This window comes from Erithacus rubecula (assembly GCF_903797595.1).
Source record: "Erithacus rubecula genome assembly, contig: SUPER_Z_unloc_2, whole genome shotgun sequence".
Lineage (NCBI taxonomy): Eukaryota > Metazoa > Chordata > Aves > Passeriformes > Muscicapidae > Erithacus > Erithacus rubecula.
Window position 1 is genome coordinate 3,974,042 of NW_027635860.1, and position 18,815 is coordinate 3,992,856.

The 18,815-nt window shown below is 39.9% G+C and overlaps 1 protein-coding gene across 1 annotated transcript in view; it reads right to left on the reverse strand.

Moving 5' to 3' along the window:
• Window positions 1-804: 804 nt before the first annotated feature.
• NXNL2 (nucleoredoxin like 2) overlaps window positions 805-18,815 on the reverse strand; it is an 80,795-nt gene continuing 62,784 nt past the window's right edge. Inside the window, exon 3 of the transcript XR_013777226.1 lies at window positions 805-823. The gene's annotated coding sequence lies outside the window, so the exon portion shown is untranslated. The remainder of the gene's footprint in view (window positions 824-18,815) is intronic.

Here is an 18,815-nt window from a genome sequence, read left to right on the forward strand (position 1 = left end):
TCTGATTACAAGAAAATTGAGAGGGGATAAATTGAGGCTATGAAGAGGGAAGAAAAAGAAGAGCAAAAGAAGCATAGGCATTCAAATTCAGGTAGGACAGAAATCCAAGATCCACTTTCTCAAACATACATGTCACTCTCTACTTTAGCCACCTTCAGATAGAAAAAATTAAACCCCACAAAACTTAGTTCTTGGGCCTTCTTGAGGTTTCTTTGTTTTGTTTTTTTTGGTTTTTGGTTTTTTTTTTTAATGGCGTTGCATCTGCACACATAAGGCTCTGAAATGACTAAGGTTTTCATTCTGGGTTATTACAGTGTGACTCCCCAGGAGAACTCTAAAACGTTTCCTGTCGTATGTACCTTCAGAAATATTACTGTCTAGAATTCTGGATGCAAGAGTCAAGAAACAGGCAGATTTTTTTTTCCCCAGCACTTCTTGAGAGACAAAGTTCCTGGCTCATCTCTCTGCCCAGAAGAGAAGGTCCGTGCACACTCAGTGGGGCAGGAACTCCCGTTTCACATTTAAGAAGTTTAAGCTGTTCTTACAAATTCTATTTTGTTCTGTAAAACAGTTGGTTGTAGTTGAAACAAATGAGTGTTTTATAACTACCTCCTGTGGATTTGACTCTTGGAGTATATTTGGAGAACAAGATGATCCAAACTTGCTGTAGAACTCAGTTGCACCAAACAGCCAGTCTCCAAGATTTTCCAAACAAAAAAAGTGTTCATAATTTTATTGGAAAAAGAGGCATTTTGCTGCTTCTCCAGTTTTTTTTTTCCTTATATTTTTTAAGACTTTCCTCTTAAATGTCATCAATAGTCTACTCTGCAACCTGTGCTTTTTGGTTTCTGGTCCAGAAACATCACAGGAATTTGCTGGACTGTTTCTGAAAGTGTTGACAGGAGAAAGGGATGGGAGGGGTAGAGGGTGGCTGCAGGAAGTTGAGGTCTAGGACAAAAAGCCTGATCTCTCTCTATCAGATGGAGGCAGAAGAGTAATGCAGCAATTTGGCATTAATTCAATGTGGCTGAGAGCTCCTGCTGGGAAACCCTCTGAGATCAGAGCTATGTGGTACTTGACACAGTTATTTTCTAAATGTATTTTATCACGATGGAAATGTAATCTATTTAGTTTCGAAATATAACCATACTGCATAATCTTCCAAAAAATGCAATGAGTGTTTTTTCTTTTGAAACTTGATTTCTATTTAAAAGAGACATTTTTAAAGCTCTGGGTATGTCTTGGTCTTCTCTTACTCTCTCTTGAAAGTACTGATGCTGTGCCTCTTCAGAGAGTACTTTTTTGGGTAAAGCAGTGCCAGAAGATGATCTTACTATACAAAGGATTTAGAGATTTAAACAATATCTATTTGGGGGCTAAACTGATTTTCAGCAGTAGCAGCAGCACAAAATGCAAAATGTCTGTCAAAGAAAGGTTATCTGAAGGTGGCTGGGTTTAGAGAAGGACATGTCTCTGTCTGCTTCAGTCACCCTGACACACCACTCTGGCATGTACTGTTGAGGATAGATGTTGGCTTCTTCAGATAACACATCTATCATCATGCAAGTCAGAGCAATCAGTGACACCTTAGTTATCTATACTTCTGTGATTCAGGGAAAAACAATTTCAGCTGCTTTGGGTCAAGAAGTTGCATCCAAAATATGTTTTGGATCAGAAAAAATGTTTGGGGGTGATGGAATGCATGAACACAATTTCTCCTAGTGTATCACACTGAATCTGAATGCGATTGACTGCAATTTGATTGAAATGATTCCATACAGTTATTCCTCATACTGACACAAAAACTTTTGAAATTATGTAGGATTTTAACTAGGATTTTTTATTTAAAAAATAGGTAACCAGATGTTTGGCAAGTTACTAATGTACACATCTACACTTCTAAAAACTGATTTTTACTTTTAGACCAATTTTATGGTATGATATTACCATGTGAAATTGATGCCAGCAATATTTTTCTTATATTCGCCTCACTATGCTTAGGGCTATGACATTTCAACAGTAGTGGCTTGATTGGGACACTTACAGTTATAATTATGGAGTCTAATAAAGTGACAAGGACTGGATTTCTAGATGGCATAGGATATTTATTCATCAGTATGCAGTACTTTTCATCATAGAATCATATCAGAGACTGGTTAAAATTGGAAGAAAGGTAACCCACACCTCCCACCATGGCTGGGGACACCTCCCACTAGACCAGATTGCTCAAAACCCCATCCAACCTGTCCTTAAACAGTTCCAGGGATGAGGCATCCACAAATGCTCCAGGAAAACTGCTCCAGTTCCTCACCAGTTGCACAGTAAAGAAACACTTCCTATTTCTAGTTTAACCTACTGTCTTTCATTTTGAGGCCACTACACCTTCTTCTGTCACTCCATGCCTGCTTAAAACATTCCTCTCCAGCATTCCTGTAGGCCTCCTTTAGGTACTGGAATGATATTGTCAGGACTTCATGGAGCCTTCTCTTTTCCAAACTGAGCAACCCCAGTTCTCTCAGCCTGCCTTCATTGCAGAAGTTTGTCCCCATCACCAAGATGTTAAAGGGCACTGGTCCCAGGACTGACCCCCAAGAAACATCATTGGTCAATGGTCTCCTCTCTGACATCGAGCTGCTGAGCTCAGCTCTTTGAATGCCTTCATACAGACATCTTCTTATCCACCCAGTGTCACCAAACCCATGGCTTTCCAGTTTAAAGACCAAGATGTTGTGTGGGACTGGGCCAAATGATTTGCACAATTCCAGCAGATGATGTCAGTTTGTCTTGTCTCAACCAGTGCTGTAATCCTGTTGTAGAAGACCACCAAATTTGCCAGACATGACTTTCCCTCAGTGAAGCCATGACATCTTATCACCAACTTTTTTTTTTTACATATTGTTTTCTTCTGCACAGTTCTGGTACTTGCATTCATACCTCCTATCCTGTGTGGATAAATGTATGTACTTGCAGAGTGAAGTACTCAAAGTGAAAATGGGAGATCTGTGTCTTTGACAAAGAACTGGATACCAAACTACTGAAATCCCAAAGCAAACAGTGCATCTTCAGCAGTGCTTGCTAGAGTGAGGACTTTTCATGGTGGGCAAACAGAGATTGCCATGATGTGATCAAATCTTCCCTCAGGGGTGTCTGAGGGCAAGCAATTGTGGGGCAGAGGCTCACTACAAAAGCACCTGGCTATTTTCTCCTCCTCAGGGGCAATCATGAGTGCAGTGGTAGACGAGCTGCAGATCCTTTCCCTGTGTCCTTCCCACAGGAGCTGGTGAGGAGTGCAGAGACAGATGAGCACATGGAGCTGAGGAGTGGTTAGACAGATGATCTGTCTCACAAACTTGCCAGGGATGCACAAGTCTAGGGACAAGCATTTTGTTCCCACAGTGGCACTGGATGCACTAAGTTAAAGATCAATGCAAGCTTCTCCTCAAAAATTCTCAGTGAGGGTGGGTTTGCCTTAGTACATTCACCTCCTTCCCATTGTTCTCATGGAATCTGAGAGCAGCCTGCCTCTGTTTCCATGGCAGAGGTCATAGCATGGGTCATGGGGAGAGAAGTATAGGACATAGTACAAAAATAGTCTTTTAGTTATTCTTCGGGAAGATCATGTTTGTTGTGTGAGTTTCTCAGCTCTCATAGGAAATTGCTGGGTTTTGTTGTGTGTGTTTGCTTTGTTTTGTTTTTTTATGAGTACATCTGCTTAGCATCTGAATTTCTAAATAACAAAATTAAATAAAGCACAGGGTTGACCCATGGGAGGCCATAAGTCTGTGGGTCCTTAGGAACTGAATGTCTTCAGTTGCTCTGCTCTATAGTAATGACTATTTCCATGTGGCTCTTTATATGCAATCTGAAAACACAGGAATTTGGAGCTGAGATCAGCATGCCCAGCAACTTTATACCTCTCTGTCAACTGTACTTCAAAATGGTTAGCTTTACAGACACATCTTCAGCAGCTGAAGGGGATATAAATGAGCAGTAAATAGGAATAATCATAAAAAGCAATGCAAGTAACTGTTTCTTGGGACACACTTATACTGAACTATATAAACTCAAGCTATACAAACTCAAAGCATGAGTTTGCAGACAGCACTAATGCCATTGCTGCAGTTTGGAAGATACCATTTCTATGTCTGAACTGTGTCCATGAAAAGCCAAGGATTCTCAGATCAGTGCATCCAGTTGTTGTGTGGCTGCTCTCTGACCCTCTGTGAGGTGACAGACAACCAGCCACAGGTTCACATCTGAGGCTGGCTGATAAACAGCTGACTGTGGCCACCCTGGCCAGGAGCTGGAATGTACACAGTGATTTTTAAGCAAATGCATGGGCCAAAAATGCATAAAACAACCTAATAAATGATATGTTCCTAAATTTCAGAATTGTTTTGGTTTTTAACACACCAGTAACTTTTTTTCCTTGTGGGTTTCTTAGATACTTCTGCATCAGGAAACACTGCTGGTGAGCATGTCAGACTTCAGAGTCTTGCTGAAACGAAGGCATCTTCACTTACAGTGAAAAGTTACCATGACCATATAAACTGATAGAAAATTTGGTCCAAGAAATGAAGAAGAAATAGCTGACAATGCACTACAGTGCATACACCTTTCAAAGCATCTCTAATATTTTTTATGTACTATGAATTGTGAAAAGCCCCAATTAACTCCTGCCTATCCAATAAAGTACTAATATAATTTTTTAATGACTTTTACTACACTGCAAGTTTTCACAAGGTATAATTACCACTGGCAAGCAGCAAACATCACCCTTGACTTCTTCCTAGCACTCAAGCCAGTGACATACTTCACTGACTTCTGACACCAGACTTTGAGACTAAAACCTGCATGGCAGCTCTGAAGAGCAAAATAACTGATATCCAGAGATCACTGAGTAAAAACATTCTCTCCCAAATGCAACATCAGATTGAGCAAAATTCTCACTGAGAAGTTTCATTCAAGATGAGAACTTTGCATGTCCATCTATGAAGCCTAATTCTGGACCATTTACAAGTAACTAAAAGTACCATCTCAATTGTAAAAAAAAAAAAAAAAAAAAAGAGAACAGTACACCTTAAAAATAGAAAAAAGAGGAAAATCTCAGACTTTGAAAAACCCCTAGAGACATATTACTCAATCCTTATGTCCAAGATCTTAATACACCACAAAATGTTGTGGGGGAAAGAATTTCCTGTTGCTTTCATCTGTGTGTACACATGTAAAATGTAAAAAAGTTAGGTTTACTATTATATAGCAGTTCACTTAATAATCACAGCTAAACTAAAATAAAACTGCATTTTTATTCATGTGACTCTGGCTGTCCAGCCAGGAAGTTCTGACACAGGAGTTCTTAATTTTATTTATTTGTGTACATGTAAGTTCTGATTTTTATCTTGGAGATGGTAATACTCAGCAAAAAACTTACCTACTTTGCTTTACACTCCAGCTTTTAAAGTACACAACTCAATTCTGCAGGAGTCCCTCAGGACCTACTAGGAATGAGAAACATTTTGTTTTTCCAGATGGTCATGTAAAGCTTGCTCTTTATTGATTATTGATGTTCTGTAGATTCAATCACAGAAAGAGGTGCTAATAAGTCCATAATTTTTTGGCTAATTCATTCTAACAGTTCTTTTCTACCCAGGAAAGTTGAGCTACCACACAGGGACAGAAGTCCTTGCACTCACTGTGGATTTTCTATGTGAAGACATGCATCTTGATGAGCATCAGCCTGAGGGTTTCTAAGCCAAGAGCAGTCTCTGGGGTGGTTCTTGAGCCTGCAGGGTGCAGAAGGGGCTGCTGGATCCCCTCTTACCCTGTGAGCAGGATTGTGCATACTCTGTTTACCTTCTGGACTCTGGAGAAACATTTAGCTGCCCTTTTTACTCATTGGAATTTCCCCTAAATTCCATTTTCCTTTTTCTTTCCTTTCTCCATATCTCCTAGGTCCTGCTTTGATATGACATTTCCCTGCAGTCATCTAATCTTTTTGCCCTCTGAGTGTGAGCAAATGAGTGTAAATGACAGGCTGGCCCTCGTGCAGGCTCAATTTTCTGTAAAAGAAGAAATATGAGAAAATAACACTGCAGATGTTCTCACTGCAGCCAGGAGACTTTGGGACATACTCTTTAAGATCACTGTCTAGCCTGGCTGAATCTGTCACCTTTTCTTATATATACACACTTATTATTAGAGACATTTGTCTACAGAAAGCTGTCCAGACCCTTGTCCAACAGCTGGCACTTTGCACCAGCAGTTGCTAACAGCCTCAAGCCTAGTAAATAATTTTTAAATATTTCCATGCCAGACTGTCAGTTTGTTTGAACCTTTCAGCTGATTCAACACTGGAGCAATGCAAAGGCTGATTAATGGTTTGCTTATTTTACAGACTAACAGCCCACAAGGCAATTGCCCACTAATATTTCTCTGATGAGCACAGGCTTATTTCTGTATTGCAGTAGGTTGCTGAGAAACTAAACTCCCACATCCCCAAACTGTTCATGATTTTGGTAACAATTGCATGAAATGGAGTTCCATATAAGAGCAAACAAGATGGAAGTAAAATATGAGGGAGAAAATGAAAGAAAAAAGCAATACATTGGCTGACTGACATAGGCTGTTCTTACAGTTTGTACAACTCGTATTACTTTCCCAAATAAATAATTTTCTTCACTTTTTTTTTTAATTCAGTAATATTAAAATTATTTTACTTATATGCTAATCCAGTTTTCAGTGGCTGAAGAAAAAAAAAATTACTTTCTCTGAATAAATGCAGAGAGAAATATGGTACTGCAATAACAAATCCAAATGGAAAAGGCAGAAGGAGAGACTGGTTCTCATTATTTGCATTTTTGTTCATTTTTTAGGTTCCCTGGTGTCTAAGGAACTTAGAAATTCTTAGAAGATAATAGCAATATGAAAGTTCCATTTTAAATGAATTTGCAGCTCAAAAATGCTGGGATGTTGTCAGTTTGGGGGGATTTGTTAGGTTTGCTTTTAAACATCAACCATTTGGGCTGTATATCAAGTGTGTGCTTCCCTAAACTATCATTTCAAAGAATAGGGATGAAAATAAGCTGCAAATCTCTCTGAAAGCTTACAGGCTACATGTTTGTCACATTTAAACTTTTATCCTAATTATGCAAAAAATCACTGGTGGAATTCTTGGACTTTTCTCCTCTCTTCCTCCCTTTTTATTAAGGCTGATGAATTCAAGTCCATAAATTTCAATGCTCAGAAGAAGCACGGCCCAACAAGATATTGATTGCCCTCAGCTCTTTCCACAAACTCAAAGGTACTGAAGTATTCAGCACTTAGCAGAAGCAGGTTAATTGTTACAGCAGGGCCAGGATGAGTCCCACACTGAAGTCTAAGGAAATCTCAATTCAATCAGACCAGCTGAGCACGCCAGCCATGTAAGAATCATGAAATGCCATTTGCCTTGAGACAAATCTTCCAGTCATGCTGAAGGCTGGCAGAGAGCTGAAAAGTGCAGACAGGCAGAATTTTTTCTTGGAGAAAATTTGCAGAATCATAGAATTGTTTAGGTTGAAAAAGATCTTAAAGATTATCGAGCCAGCCACTAAGCACAGACATGTCCACTACAAAACTATCTCCCTAAAAGCCACATCTAAACATCTTTTAAATATCCCCAGCAAGGTGACCAACCACGTTACCAGGCACCCTTTTCCAGTGCTTGAAAATCCTGTTGGTGAAGAATTTTCCTAATAGCCAATATAAATGTCCTCAGTGAAACTTAGAATTATCGAACCATAGAGTGATTGTGATAGGAGATCATATAGTTCCAACATCCCTGCCATGGAGAGAAGTATCATTCTCTAGATCATGTTGCTCAGGGCCTATCCAACCTATCTTTGAACACTTACACTGTGGGGCATTCACAAGCATATCTGGCAATCTGTTCCAGTGCTTCATCACCCTCTGAGCAAAAAATTTCTTCAGTTTTTCTAACCTAAGTTTCCTCTCCTTCAACTTTAAACATTTGCCCTTTGTCCTCTTGCTATCTACCCACAGAAAACTTCCCTCTCCTTTCTTTTAATAAGTCTCCTTAAGGTACTGGAAGGTCACAATGTGACCTGATACCCTCTCTTTTCAAGGCTGAACAACTCTAGCTGTCCCAGCCTGTCTTCCTAAGAGAGGTGTTCCACCCTTCTGATCATCTTCATGCCCCCTTCTGGACTCATTGTAGCAGGTCAATGTTTTTGTTGTGCTAAGGGCCCCACCCAGGGTTGGATGCAGCACTCCGGGTGGGGTCTCACAAGGTCAGGGGGTCAGAGTAGGGGGTCAGAATCACCTCATTTGCTCTGTTGGCCCTGCTGCTTTGGGTGTACCCCAGGACACAGCTGGCCTGCTGGCTGAGAGCTCACACTGTTGACTCATGTGCAGCTTTGCAGTGACAAGGATCCCAAGTTCTACCCAGCAGGAATGTCCTCAATGAGTTCTTCCAGTCTGTGCTCCTGTCCAAGACTGAGGTGCAGTCCTTGACTTGGACTTGTTAAACTAAAAGTGGGCCCACTTCTCAAGCCTGTACTGGTCCCTCTGGATGGTACCCTTTCTTTCTGTTGAGTTAACTTCATCTCTCAGCTTCATGTCACCTTCAAACTAGCTGAGGCTACATTCAATCCCACTGTCTGTGCCACTGAAAAATATATTGGAGAGCACCAGCCCCAAGACAGAGCTCTGAGATTTGTGGACAAAGAACCATTTACCACAACTCTTTGGCTGTGTCCATCCAGCCAATTCCTTATTCACTGAATTGTCCATCCACCAAGTCACATGGGACTATATCAAAAGTCCTGCAGAAATCTAGACAGATGATGTCTGTTTGTCTTCTCCTGTTGCTGTTGTCATCACTCCATCCTAGAAGGACACCAGGCTGGTTAACCATAATTTGCACTTAGTGAGGCCATGCTGCCATGCTGGCTGCTTTGAGTCACCTCCTTGTCTTTTATGTGCCGTATCACAGCTTCTAGGAGCACCTGCTCCATGATCTTGCCAGATGAAGAGGTGAGGCTTACTGATCTGTGGTTCCTCAGATCTTCCTTCCTCCTCTTTCTAAAAATGGGAGGGGTGTTTTCTTTTTTCCAGCCACAAGTGACTTTGCCTTGGATTTTCAAATGTGATGGAATTGTCTTGGTGGCAGCATCAATAAGTTCCCTCAGGACTCTGGGATGTATCTCATCAAGTCTCATAGGCTTTGGGCTATTCAGTCTCATCCAGTGGTCCCGAACCTGCTCTTCACCTACATGGGAGGGACTTCACTGCTCCTGCTCTCATCCCAAGGATACAGGACTCAAGAGACAGAGGAAGCCGGATTGCCAGTGAATATTGAGGCAAAGAATTTAGTACCTCAGTATTTTCCATATCTGTTGCCACTTCCTTGATGTCATTTTTTGTTGTCCTATCTCTTGCTACCTGGGAGAAGAGATCAGCTTCCACCTCCCTGCAACAACGTCTTGGATAGTTGTAGAGAGCAGTAAGGGAACTGATACGTTGAAATCTGGAAGTGACAGGAGTGTGACATGAAGAGTCTCTGTGCAGCACCACCTGGCAGCTACAGCACAAGCAATCAAGCAATTGTGAGGGTTAATTACAACTGAATCACTGACTGTAAAGTGATGCACCATCAAAATCAAAGAGTGCCAACTGGATTGATTTCCGAAAGTTGCAAATTTCTAGGAACTCAATTTCTGCAAAGTGTCAGAAAAATAGAAACTGGGAAAAATGGGGGCATTCCGGCCATTAAATCTTCTGAAATTGTTAGCCATCTATTCCCAGAGAAACGGATGAGTCACTTATCAGTTGTCATCTGCTCTACAATCCCATCACTACCACAGCCCTCAAGAAATGAGCAAGTCAGTAATAAATCGGGTATTTTAAACAGGAAATGATTCTTCAGCTGGGGATGTCTAAAAAGGAAACAAGCTGCTGTCTTCCAAATGGCATGCAGTGAAATGACTGTGCTTCTCAGTCAACCCTGAGAAATTTAATGGCTTGACTCTGCTGACTTGGTGTCATTATGAGATCTATTGGGGCAGAGGCAGATTGTGAAGTCAGTGTTATGCAACTGAGATGGAGATGAGACTGTGCTTGGACTCTGGGGTGTGAAGGGAAGTATCAGGGACACTGACCTGATTCCTTCTGAGATATTTTTTGCCTTTCTAGAGTTCCTGCCTGCAGCCTGCAGCCTCTCTGCTCCTGATGCACCAAGGGACAGCAGACCAGCCATGTAAGGCAAAGGCCATGGCTATACTTAGGTCAACAGAAAGCAAAGCAACTTATGAAGAGCTCCTTCCTCTGCCAAGTCTTGCCTTTCAAAAATTTTGTGCTTTCCTGACATACAGATTACAGGAAAGCAGAAAGGGCATATGGACACTGTCAATGGGATAAACAGATTTTAACAGAAGACAAGGTAGGGGATAGAGACAATAATTTGATTATGTGACGAATAATAGTTCTGCAAATGATAGCTGTCTGCTGTCAATTAAAAAGGTCAGAGTGGGAGTGAAGCAGAGCAACTTCTTAGCTTGTAAATAGTGGTGGCTAAACTAACCTTGAACCTAATCTCTCCATGCACAAACCCTGTGTGAAACAATAAGTGTTTTGTGCTGGATTGAGCACCATCCTGTTAGGTCTGCAGTCTTTTCTCTGCTTGTGTTAAATTCCCTCAGGGGATTACAATCATCAATCATTCAGCATCTTTACATATCGAGAGACACATTCTGCTGATCTTGCTTAGGGGTGATTCTCTGTTAAGGACTCTTCACTCCTCCTAGCACTTAGGTGTTATGCCATGTCATGAATCTTTTCCTGGGTGGTAGCTTACAAGTCTTTAGAGTATTCTAAAGAGTTAGCAATAGAAATTTAGCTCAAATAGTTTTAGGCATTGGTGAGATGTGAGTCTAATTTTTTTTTTTTTTTTTTTTTTAATGCATAATGCTCTCATTCAAAAAAAACTACAACCGAAAAACCAAAGCAACCAACCTAAGATCTGTTTTCGGAACTGACAAAATGGTTGCTTCAAAATGCATCTTTCACCAGCTAGAAATGTATCAGAGCAAATTGCCCAATAGTCATGCATATAAAAATTTTAAGTAAGAGACAGACCTTTTTGACAAGGAAGCTGATAAATAATGAGAACAAAACACTATGCAATGTTATGAATTCTTAATTTCTGAAAATTCACAGTAAAAAGTTAATTCTAAATACAAGATTTAATTGAAAGCAAACTGAATTTAAAAATTTATTAAATATCACAGTTTGTGATAAAAAGAATAGGAACCCAATGGTTCCTGATGGCCTGAAAATCTATAATGGAGCACAATATTGAAAGATGCTGGTTTTCTTAAAATACTCTTAAACACTAAGCCTGTTGCAGCCACCTTTGCTGTCATCAGTGCATGGTTAACTCAGCACCCTCAACAGACAGCAGCATTTTATAATGGAGATTCTCCCTGAAAACTTGTCAACAGCAATATTTCCTTCTTTTTTCTCTTTTACTCCTTTTACTCCACAATTTTCTCTATTATCTTACTGCATTTGGACGTGCTGTTAGGCTGCTGTTAATTTTGTTGCTCTTTCACATTCATCTATGTGTAAGGTTCTTAGGACCAAAATTTTTTCTCAAGCTTTTATCTTCTTTTTAAATTGACAGTATTACAAGTTTGGGCATGCTATTGCTAATATTTCTTTTTGGACAGCGGAACTTTGAGAACAACAGTAAAATTTTCAGGTTCAGTTCAGGAATATTTGATCTGAACCATGATTCGGTTCATTGGACAAATTGCATAAAAAAGCCCCCCAGACAATTCTCTAGGTCTAAACCAGGTGTGTAGAGAGCAGAGTTGAGTCCTGAATGAATAAACAATTCAATGAGGTTTAGTTTTCATTCATATTTCAATACTCTGTCTCAGTCTGAAAAAAAACCCCCAGCCTTTATAAACTCCTGAGTAAACTGACTGGTTGCTCCTCAGAATGCTTTTATCTTGTTTTGTGGGAAAATAATCTGTGGGTTTGTGTTTGAGTAGAACCTTTCTGACAAGTGTTCTCAAACTGGGATTTTTAAACACACAAACACACACACACACACACACACACACACACACACACACACACACACACTCATGCTTCGCTTTCTGCTGTATTGCTTTGCTCTGGCAGTCCTGGAACAGCCAGGCTGTGATCAAAGCTTGTGACACAACACCTCATGGAGACAGGTGAGACAGATCAGACACAACTGTTACAGTTCTGTGGAGCTGCACCCCTCTGACATTTCCTCTGCCTTTAATTTTAACATTGCTTTTCCCAAGCAAGTTTGGAACTGCTTCAGTTTATGTTGATGGCAGCCGAGCTATGCAAAAGTTTTATTTTCAAATACAACTTCATTACCTGCATTTGGATTTCATTAGAAGCATGACCTGGAGCCATAGCTTGTACATTTTCTTAATTGCATAAATCACTCAAATGAGCTTCTACAATATACATTTTCAAATAGCATCATGAGAATCTCACAGTTTCTCATGAAGTCGGTTGAGACAAAACACAACAGCTTTTGAGGAACCCAAGGGAAGGAGAAAAGAGATACAAGTACAGGAAATAATGATGGGCTTAATGAAGATATAGAAAGAAGTTCTCATCATGTTTTCTTGTAATATCAACGTGGGCAGGGTAATTACTTTATAAACATAATTGAACAAACTGAAAAATCATGAAAAAGAGTTTAACACTCACAAAACAAATTGAATCCATGTGCTTCACTGTAAAGGGTGATACTGAAACAAAGAGCTTAGCAAGACAAAAGGGTTGAAATTAGACAGTCACAGCATGTTATGAAAATCTAACCACAGTTTTTAAAGAAACAGAAACTCTTCTGATGGAAGTGATAACCCAACCTAGAACACCTGAAACTACAGAGCACTTTAGCATCGTGACAACTTAAGAGTAATGTTCTTGTTTGTAATTTTAAATTCCAAGTTTGAAGGGAAGTTCAAAAGTTAGTGAAAAATCTGTGTGTCCTTTGATATGTATCTTCAGCTGCCAGCTGTTTCATTGGATCCCTGTTACACAATCTATTCTTCTGGGTGAACAGATAACAGCTGCTCTTCAAGAAATAGGGTGGCTGCTGCTACTCAGGGTGACATCAGTTATCTTGAGGTCTAGGCCTTCATTTGGACAGCTAAATTCCTTAAAACTGAAGGAAATGGATATCTAAAAACCAGTTAGCAGCAATTAATCAAAACCCCAGCTCTACTGAAAGCAAGAGAGATATGAAGGAAAAACATATCTTTTTTAATGCAAGGAGAACACCTTCAAGAAGAAGCCTGTTCTTACAACCATCAGTCTAAGTCCTGCACCACAAATATATGTGGTCTCAGTCTTTTTCAGCACAGACAATTTCTCTGCAATCAAATTTTTCCTCTCTGGTCTTACCACAGCAACTGTCTGCAGAGAAGCTGATATTGGAAAGCAGGGCCAGTGTTGTCATTGTATGTGAGATTTGCTTAGCTTTGCAGTGTGTCCACCTGATGTTCCTACACTTGTGGAAGTAGAATTGACTTTGAACAAGCTGATCTTACACTCCCCACTATTTTCTGTTAAACAGCTTGCCTGAGAGAAGCTGTTGGGCAGAAGAACCAACAGTGGTTTGATCCACAGAGCTGCCACTGACCACTGATAAATTCATTGCAGAAGGAAGGCTGAGTAACATGTAGAGCCACCAACACAGAAATGAAAGCACAAGTGAGTTTGTCAGAGGTCTTTGGGGATTGCTAAATGTGACCAGACTTCCCTTCTATCATGTAAGTTAATGTGGAACAGAGTATGGATAGTTTCCAACTGTGCTTCCCAGAAATCAGTTTGCAAGTGTTGACTGGTGTGGGGTAACTAGAACAACTAGTCACTTTGCAGTAAATTAACACCCATTAGCATAACTTTCAGTAAATTTCTATAAAATATTATTATAGATACAAGTTAATACAGAAATGGCACATCAGCTGTGTTTCATTTAGTATTCACACAGTTGTTAACAATCAGAGACCAGTTTTCCTCACCACTACCTCTATGACTGAAATGTGGTTATCTTTTAAATAAGTGTCTTTAACTAGAAGACAGCCTATATGTGTAAGGGGAGACAGGCAGATCCCCTCAGAGATGAAATGTAATATTTCTTAAGGGAAAAATTGAATATCATCAAGCAAAGATTTTAATTGCCATAAATATAAACTACAGATTCAAGATAGGTGTCACTTTCTACTGAGTTATTTTGGAATTTAATGTAATAGATAATTAAAGAAAATTAAAGATAATTAAAGAAAAACTTGCTAGATCAATATTTTGTATAGGGGGTTTTCTATATTTTCTTCTTATTCATATCATAGAATCACAGCATCATAGAATCACAGAAAGACCTGGATTGGAAGGGACCTGAAAGTTCATCTAGTTCCAAAACCCTGGCTACTTGTAGAGACACCTCCCACTAGACCAGGCTGTCCAGAGCCCCATCCAGTCTGAAACTCCCAGGGAGGTGGCATCCAGCACTTCTCTGGGCAAATACCACCTAGTAATTTAACCATCCAGTCATCTTGCATCTCATACTCTTAGAAAACATCTTTAAGTATGGATATTCTACTCTTCCTCTAGTCTTGTGAATTTAGCTCTCTAAATTTTTTTGTATGGTCACAGAGTGGAAATCAGTAACACTAGGTACTTGCATAGAAATGTTGATGTTCTTTAGGAACTGAAACAGGAAAATTAGATGACCCATTCCCAATTCATCATTATTGAAGAGCTGGGACACATTTTCCAGCGATGTCATAGATAGTTCAAGCTTTCTGAGAATTAAATAAAGAGGTACCTTAAACATAGGAAGGCAGAATTTTATTCTTGTCTTCCAGTCTAATTTGCTGAATTGAACACTGTGAGGTTTGCTGGTCTGGAGTAACTTGCAACTTTTCAGTACCTGGGTAAACTGCTGAGAAATAGAGGGAAACATTATCTGAATAAAAAGTCACTTTGTAGTTTTTGTCAACAGATCAAAAGACTCAAAAGTTGACAGGTTGGCTGAAGATACGATTTTCTTATTTAAAAATCAAATGCAAAGGCATACAAAATTAGCTTTTATCCTGCCTTAAAAGGTGTAAAGAATTTGGTTTTGTGCAAATCCATTTTTGATTGCAGAATGCCTATACAATATATTATGACAATACAGATTGTGCAATTTTAAAAGTAGCAACAACTTTAAAAAAAACTCAAAACCTCATGCTTTCAGACTCAGGTCTTTATGTAGTTAGGGAGTAATTTTCTTTTTAAATCATCACAATGGGCTTAACTATCCATCAGATAGATCAGTGACACCACTCTATCAAGAGTAATAGCTGACCTTATCTCCTGCCAGAGATTTTGATGCTCTCATAGCATCAAACTATTGATGTTACAACAAGGTAGCAAGAAAAGGTTATTCACAGACGAAAAAACCAAAAGGCAGTTTGAGGATAAATGTGAAAGGGCCTTTCAGCCTGTATCATAACAGATACTGCATCCAAAAGCAATGCTCCTCTCCTTGATCCAGGGAACAGCTTGTCCTTATCTAACACATATTTTCCCTAGTCCTTGAACTGAATTTAGTATGTGGATTATGGCCACATTAATCAAACTCAATGGTCAAACAGTTGTCAGGTATTAACCAAAAGAGGATGATTTTTCAGTCGGACTCTCACTGGAGCCAGAAAATAAATTTGTGGTTACAAGCTGACCAAAAGACTCCAAGGGACAGGAAAAGATCCTGGACTTTCACTGGTTTTCAGAGGTGAGCCTTAGTGCCTGGCTCCAGATGGAGATCTGACAGCAGAATTGGAAATTAATCTTTTCTGGGGACGAAATCTGGGGGAGCTGGGTAGCTCTTATGGTAAATACCCCCCAGTGCTCCTGGGGATCCTGAGGTCTTCTGCTGCTGCTGTATGCTTGAGGCTGCTGCCATTTCATCTTTGCTGAAGTCCATTCACCACATTGCATGTGATGTCCCCAGATTTCAATCTCCAGATTTAAATACAGAAGGACAGACATGGGAAGATTTGCTCTACTCCCCAGAGCAGCTCCTCATTAACAAGACAGTGCTTTACAACCAATGTCATCTGCATCCATTGTCCATTTTACTTAGGTTCTGTAAGATTACAGTTTCCCAAGCAAGTCTCTGCCTCCTTGTTCTGGCAAACTTCTCTCATTTCAAGAGAAAACGTCCTCTTAAGTGCACCAGTATGCCATGTTTCATCTTTTTCTAGGGAAAGTAAGCTTTAAAACCCATGGTGATTAAAGTTGTTTCTGCTCTATTCTGTCAGACTACTGAAATATCTTCTGAGGAAAATGAGTGGACTCATAAAGATATTTTATAATCCCAAACCCTTCCATCACTGTAAATTAAAAAAATTCCTGTGGTCCTCAGCTGTTATTCTTGCAGTAGTTCTCAGACTGGCAAGTAAGCATGCTCCCTTGTGCATGTTTTTAAACTAAATATTGTTGATTTTAGCCAGAACTCTAACTTGAAGTAATGGACAGTTTATAATGCAGCAATGTTATAGACAATATATATTTAAGACATTTTGGAAACATTTTGTTCCTTAAAAATGACCACCAGCAGTCTTAACATCATTAAGAGAGAAACTCTCAGCATTCAAATAAAGTCATAAACATATAATGTATCGGGTATAACTGTAAGCAGCTGAGCAAGAGAATACCTAATTTGGTGAGTCTGGGCTCATATTTTCCCAACCTGTAGCAGTTCCTTTAGGGGCTCTCTCACTTGCACAGGCTTTGACTTTAACATGTTTTGAAGCCTGGCTGTCTGTTCTCCTCCCAAGTTCTCTGTTTCCCTCAGGGTGTAGAAGGTGCAGCATGCCAGTCTTCACCCAGCTCTTCTAGCACTGCTTCTGTGGAAACTTGAAGGCTTTGCCTCTGGCACTGTGCTACAGAAAAAGTCACACAGGATGTTTGCTTCTTTCCACCTTCCAGACACTCATGGAGTTTGCAGAAAGCACTTTCTGCTTCACACAGGTAACAAATAAAGTGCATTTAGGCACAGTGGGGTCCATCGCTGGGGTCCGTGGGGTGCATCTCACTGGAGAGGGGAACCATTGGTGGGAGCATGCAGCTGGAGCCAGAGGGAGAGCTGAATCCTGTGGGGATGGTCGCAGTAAGCTCAGTAAAGTCTGCTCCAAAATCCTCTCTTGCATGTCTCACCTAAACCGCAGCAAAGCAGGAAGCTATGTGCAGCACTTGTGACACAGAAAGAGGAAATACTCAGAAACACTTAAAAGCACAGTCAAACAAATTAATGGAAATAATACTCCGAAGTGAAATTTATACATCTGAATGTTTCCATGACAGATTAGCCCCATTTGCAGACCAAAGATCAAGGTTTTCAGCTTCAAGTTATATTAGAGCTTGAAAATAAACCTACATCCTTTTTCCAGCTTATATCCTTGTCAGAAACAACATCAGCTCAGCTATGCAAAAGAAAGGCACGTGTTGGTGACAGCTCATGAGATGGAACAAGAGATACATCTTGGCTGATTTAGTTGCAGTTAGCAATTTTTGTTGGTAAATTTTACTGATGTTATATGGGAAAGTGTGATGAGGAGAAGACAGGAGGAGGAGAAACAGAAGCCACTTTAATTCATCTGCTTCTTCGTGGTTTTGGGGTGTATTTAACTAGTGGGAAAAAAGGAAGAAAATTTGGTTCACTGGTGCAGAATTCTGGCCAGAACAGAAGCCATGTTGCATATACCTCAGTTGTACAAGATTTTTACTTTTATTTCTTATATATCCCCCTGTTATTTTGCATTTGCAATTGGGTATTTGTGCGTGCTGAAAAACAGCTGCAAAAGCAAGGCCTTACCTTTGCTGTGGAGTTAAAATCGATTTCTCTCCACTCTTGTGGATTTATAACATACTGTGAAGGGGCTATGTTTGGAAATGCAACAGAAAAGTACTGATTGTATTTACTTCCTGAGTATGGGATCCCTTTTTGATATTTCATAGCAAAAAAAGTTTTAATGGTGAGAATATTCATTCACTGATACAATCTTGCCCAGAGGTGTTGGGGCCCCCATCACTGGAGGTTTCCAGGATGTGGCTGGACACACTGATGGGTAATCTCATCCAGGCTGTATTGGGAAATGTTGGACCAGGCAATCTTTAGAGACCCCTTCCAGCCTGGGCTGTCCTATGAGTAGGTGGTTCACTTATTTCTTTTTTGCCTGGCTACAGAAGCCTGTGACCAGCTTAAGCCCCCGAGAAACTGTGTCTGTTGTAGTTTTTAAACAATGACTTGTTTCAATTTTTAATTTTTTTCACTTGATTCTTTGCCCTGTTCTAGGCATTCTATGCTACATGCTGAAGAGAAAAAAAATAATGAACCTTTTCCTATATTTTTAGAAGAGATTTGTTTTATGTCCTACGCCATTTCATAACCTGCACTTGAGCTGAAGATCAGTACAGGTGACTTTTTTTTCTGGCATAGCTTATGAGAAGTACTGACCATTCCCACTCCATCTAACATACAGCCTTAGCACCCCTTGCAGCATGCCTGGGAGGCTTTGTGGATGCAGCCTTTGTGAGGCCATGTCTGCAAAATATCATCTGCACATCATTTCCCCTCTGAGCAGGAAATTCAATACTGCAAAAAATACTGTTCATTTTTCTGGTGAAGGAAATGGAAACTAGAGAAAGAATAATATGACACTTTTAAAAAAATGCAATTGAACTCAGACATTTTTTGAATCTTTGCCATCTGCAAA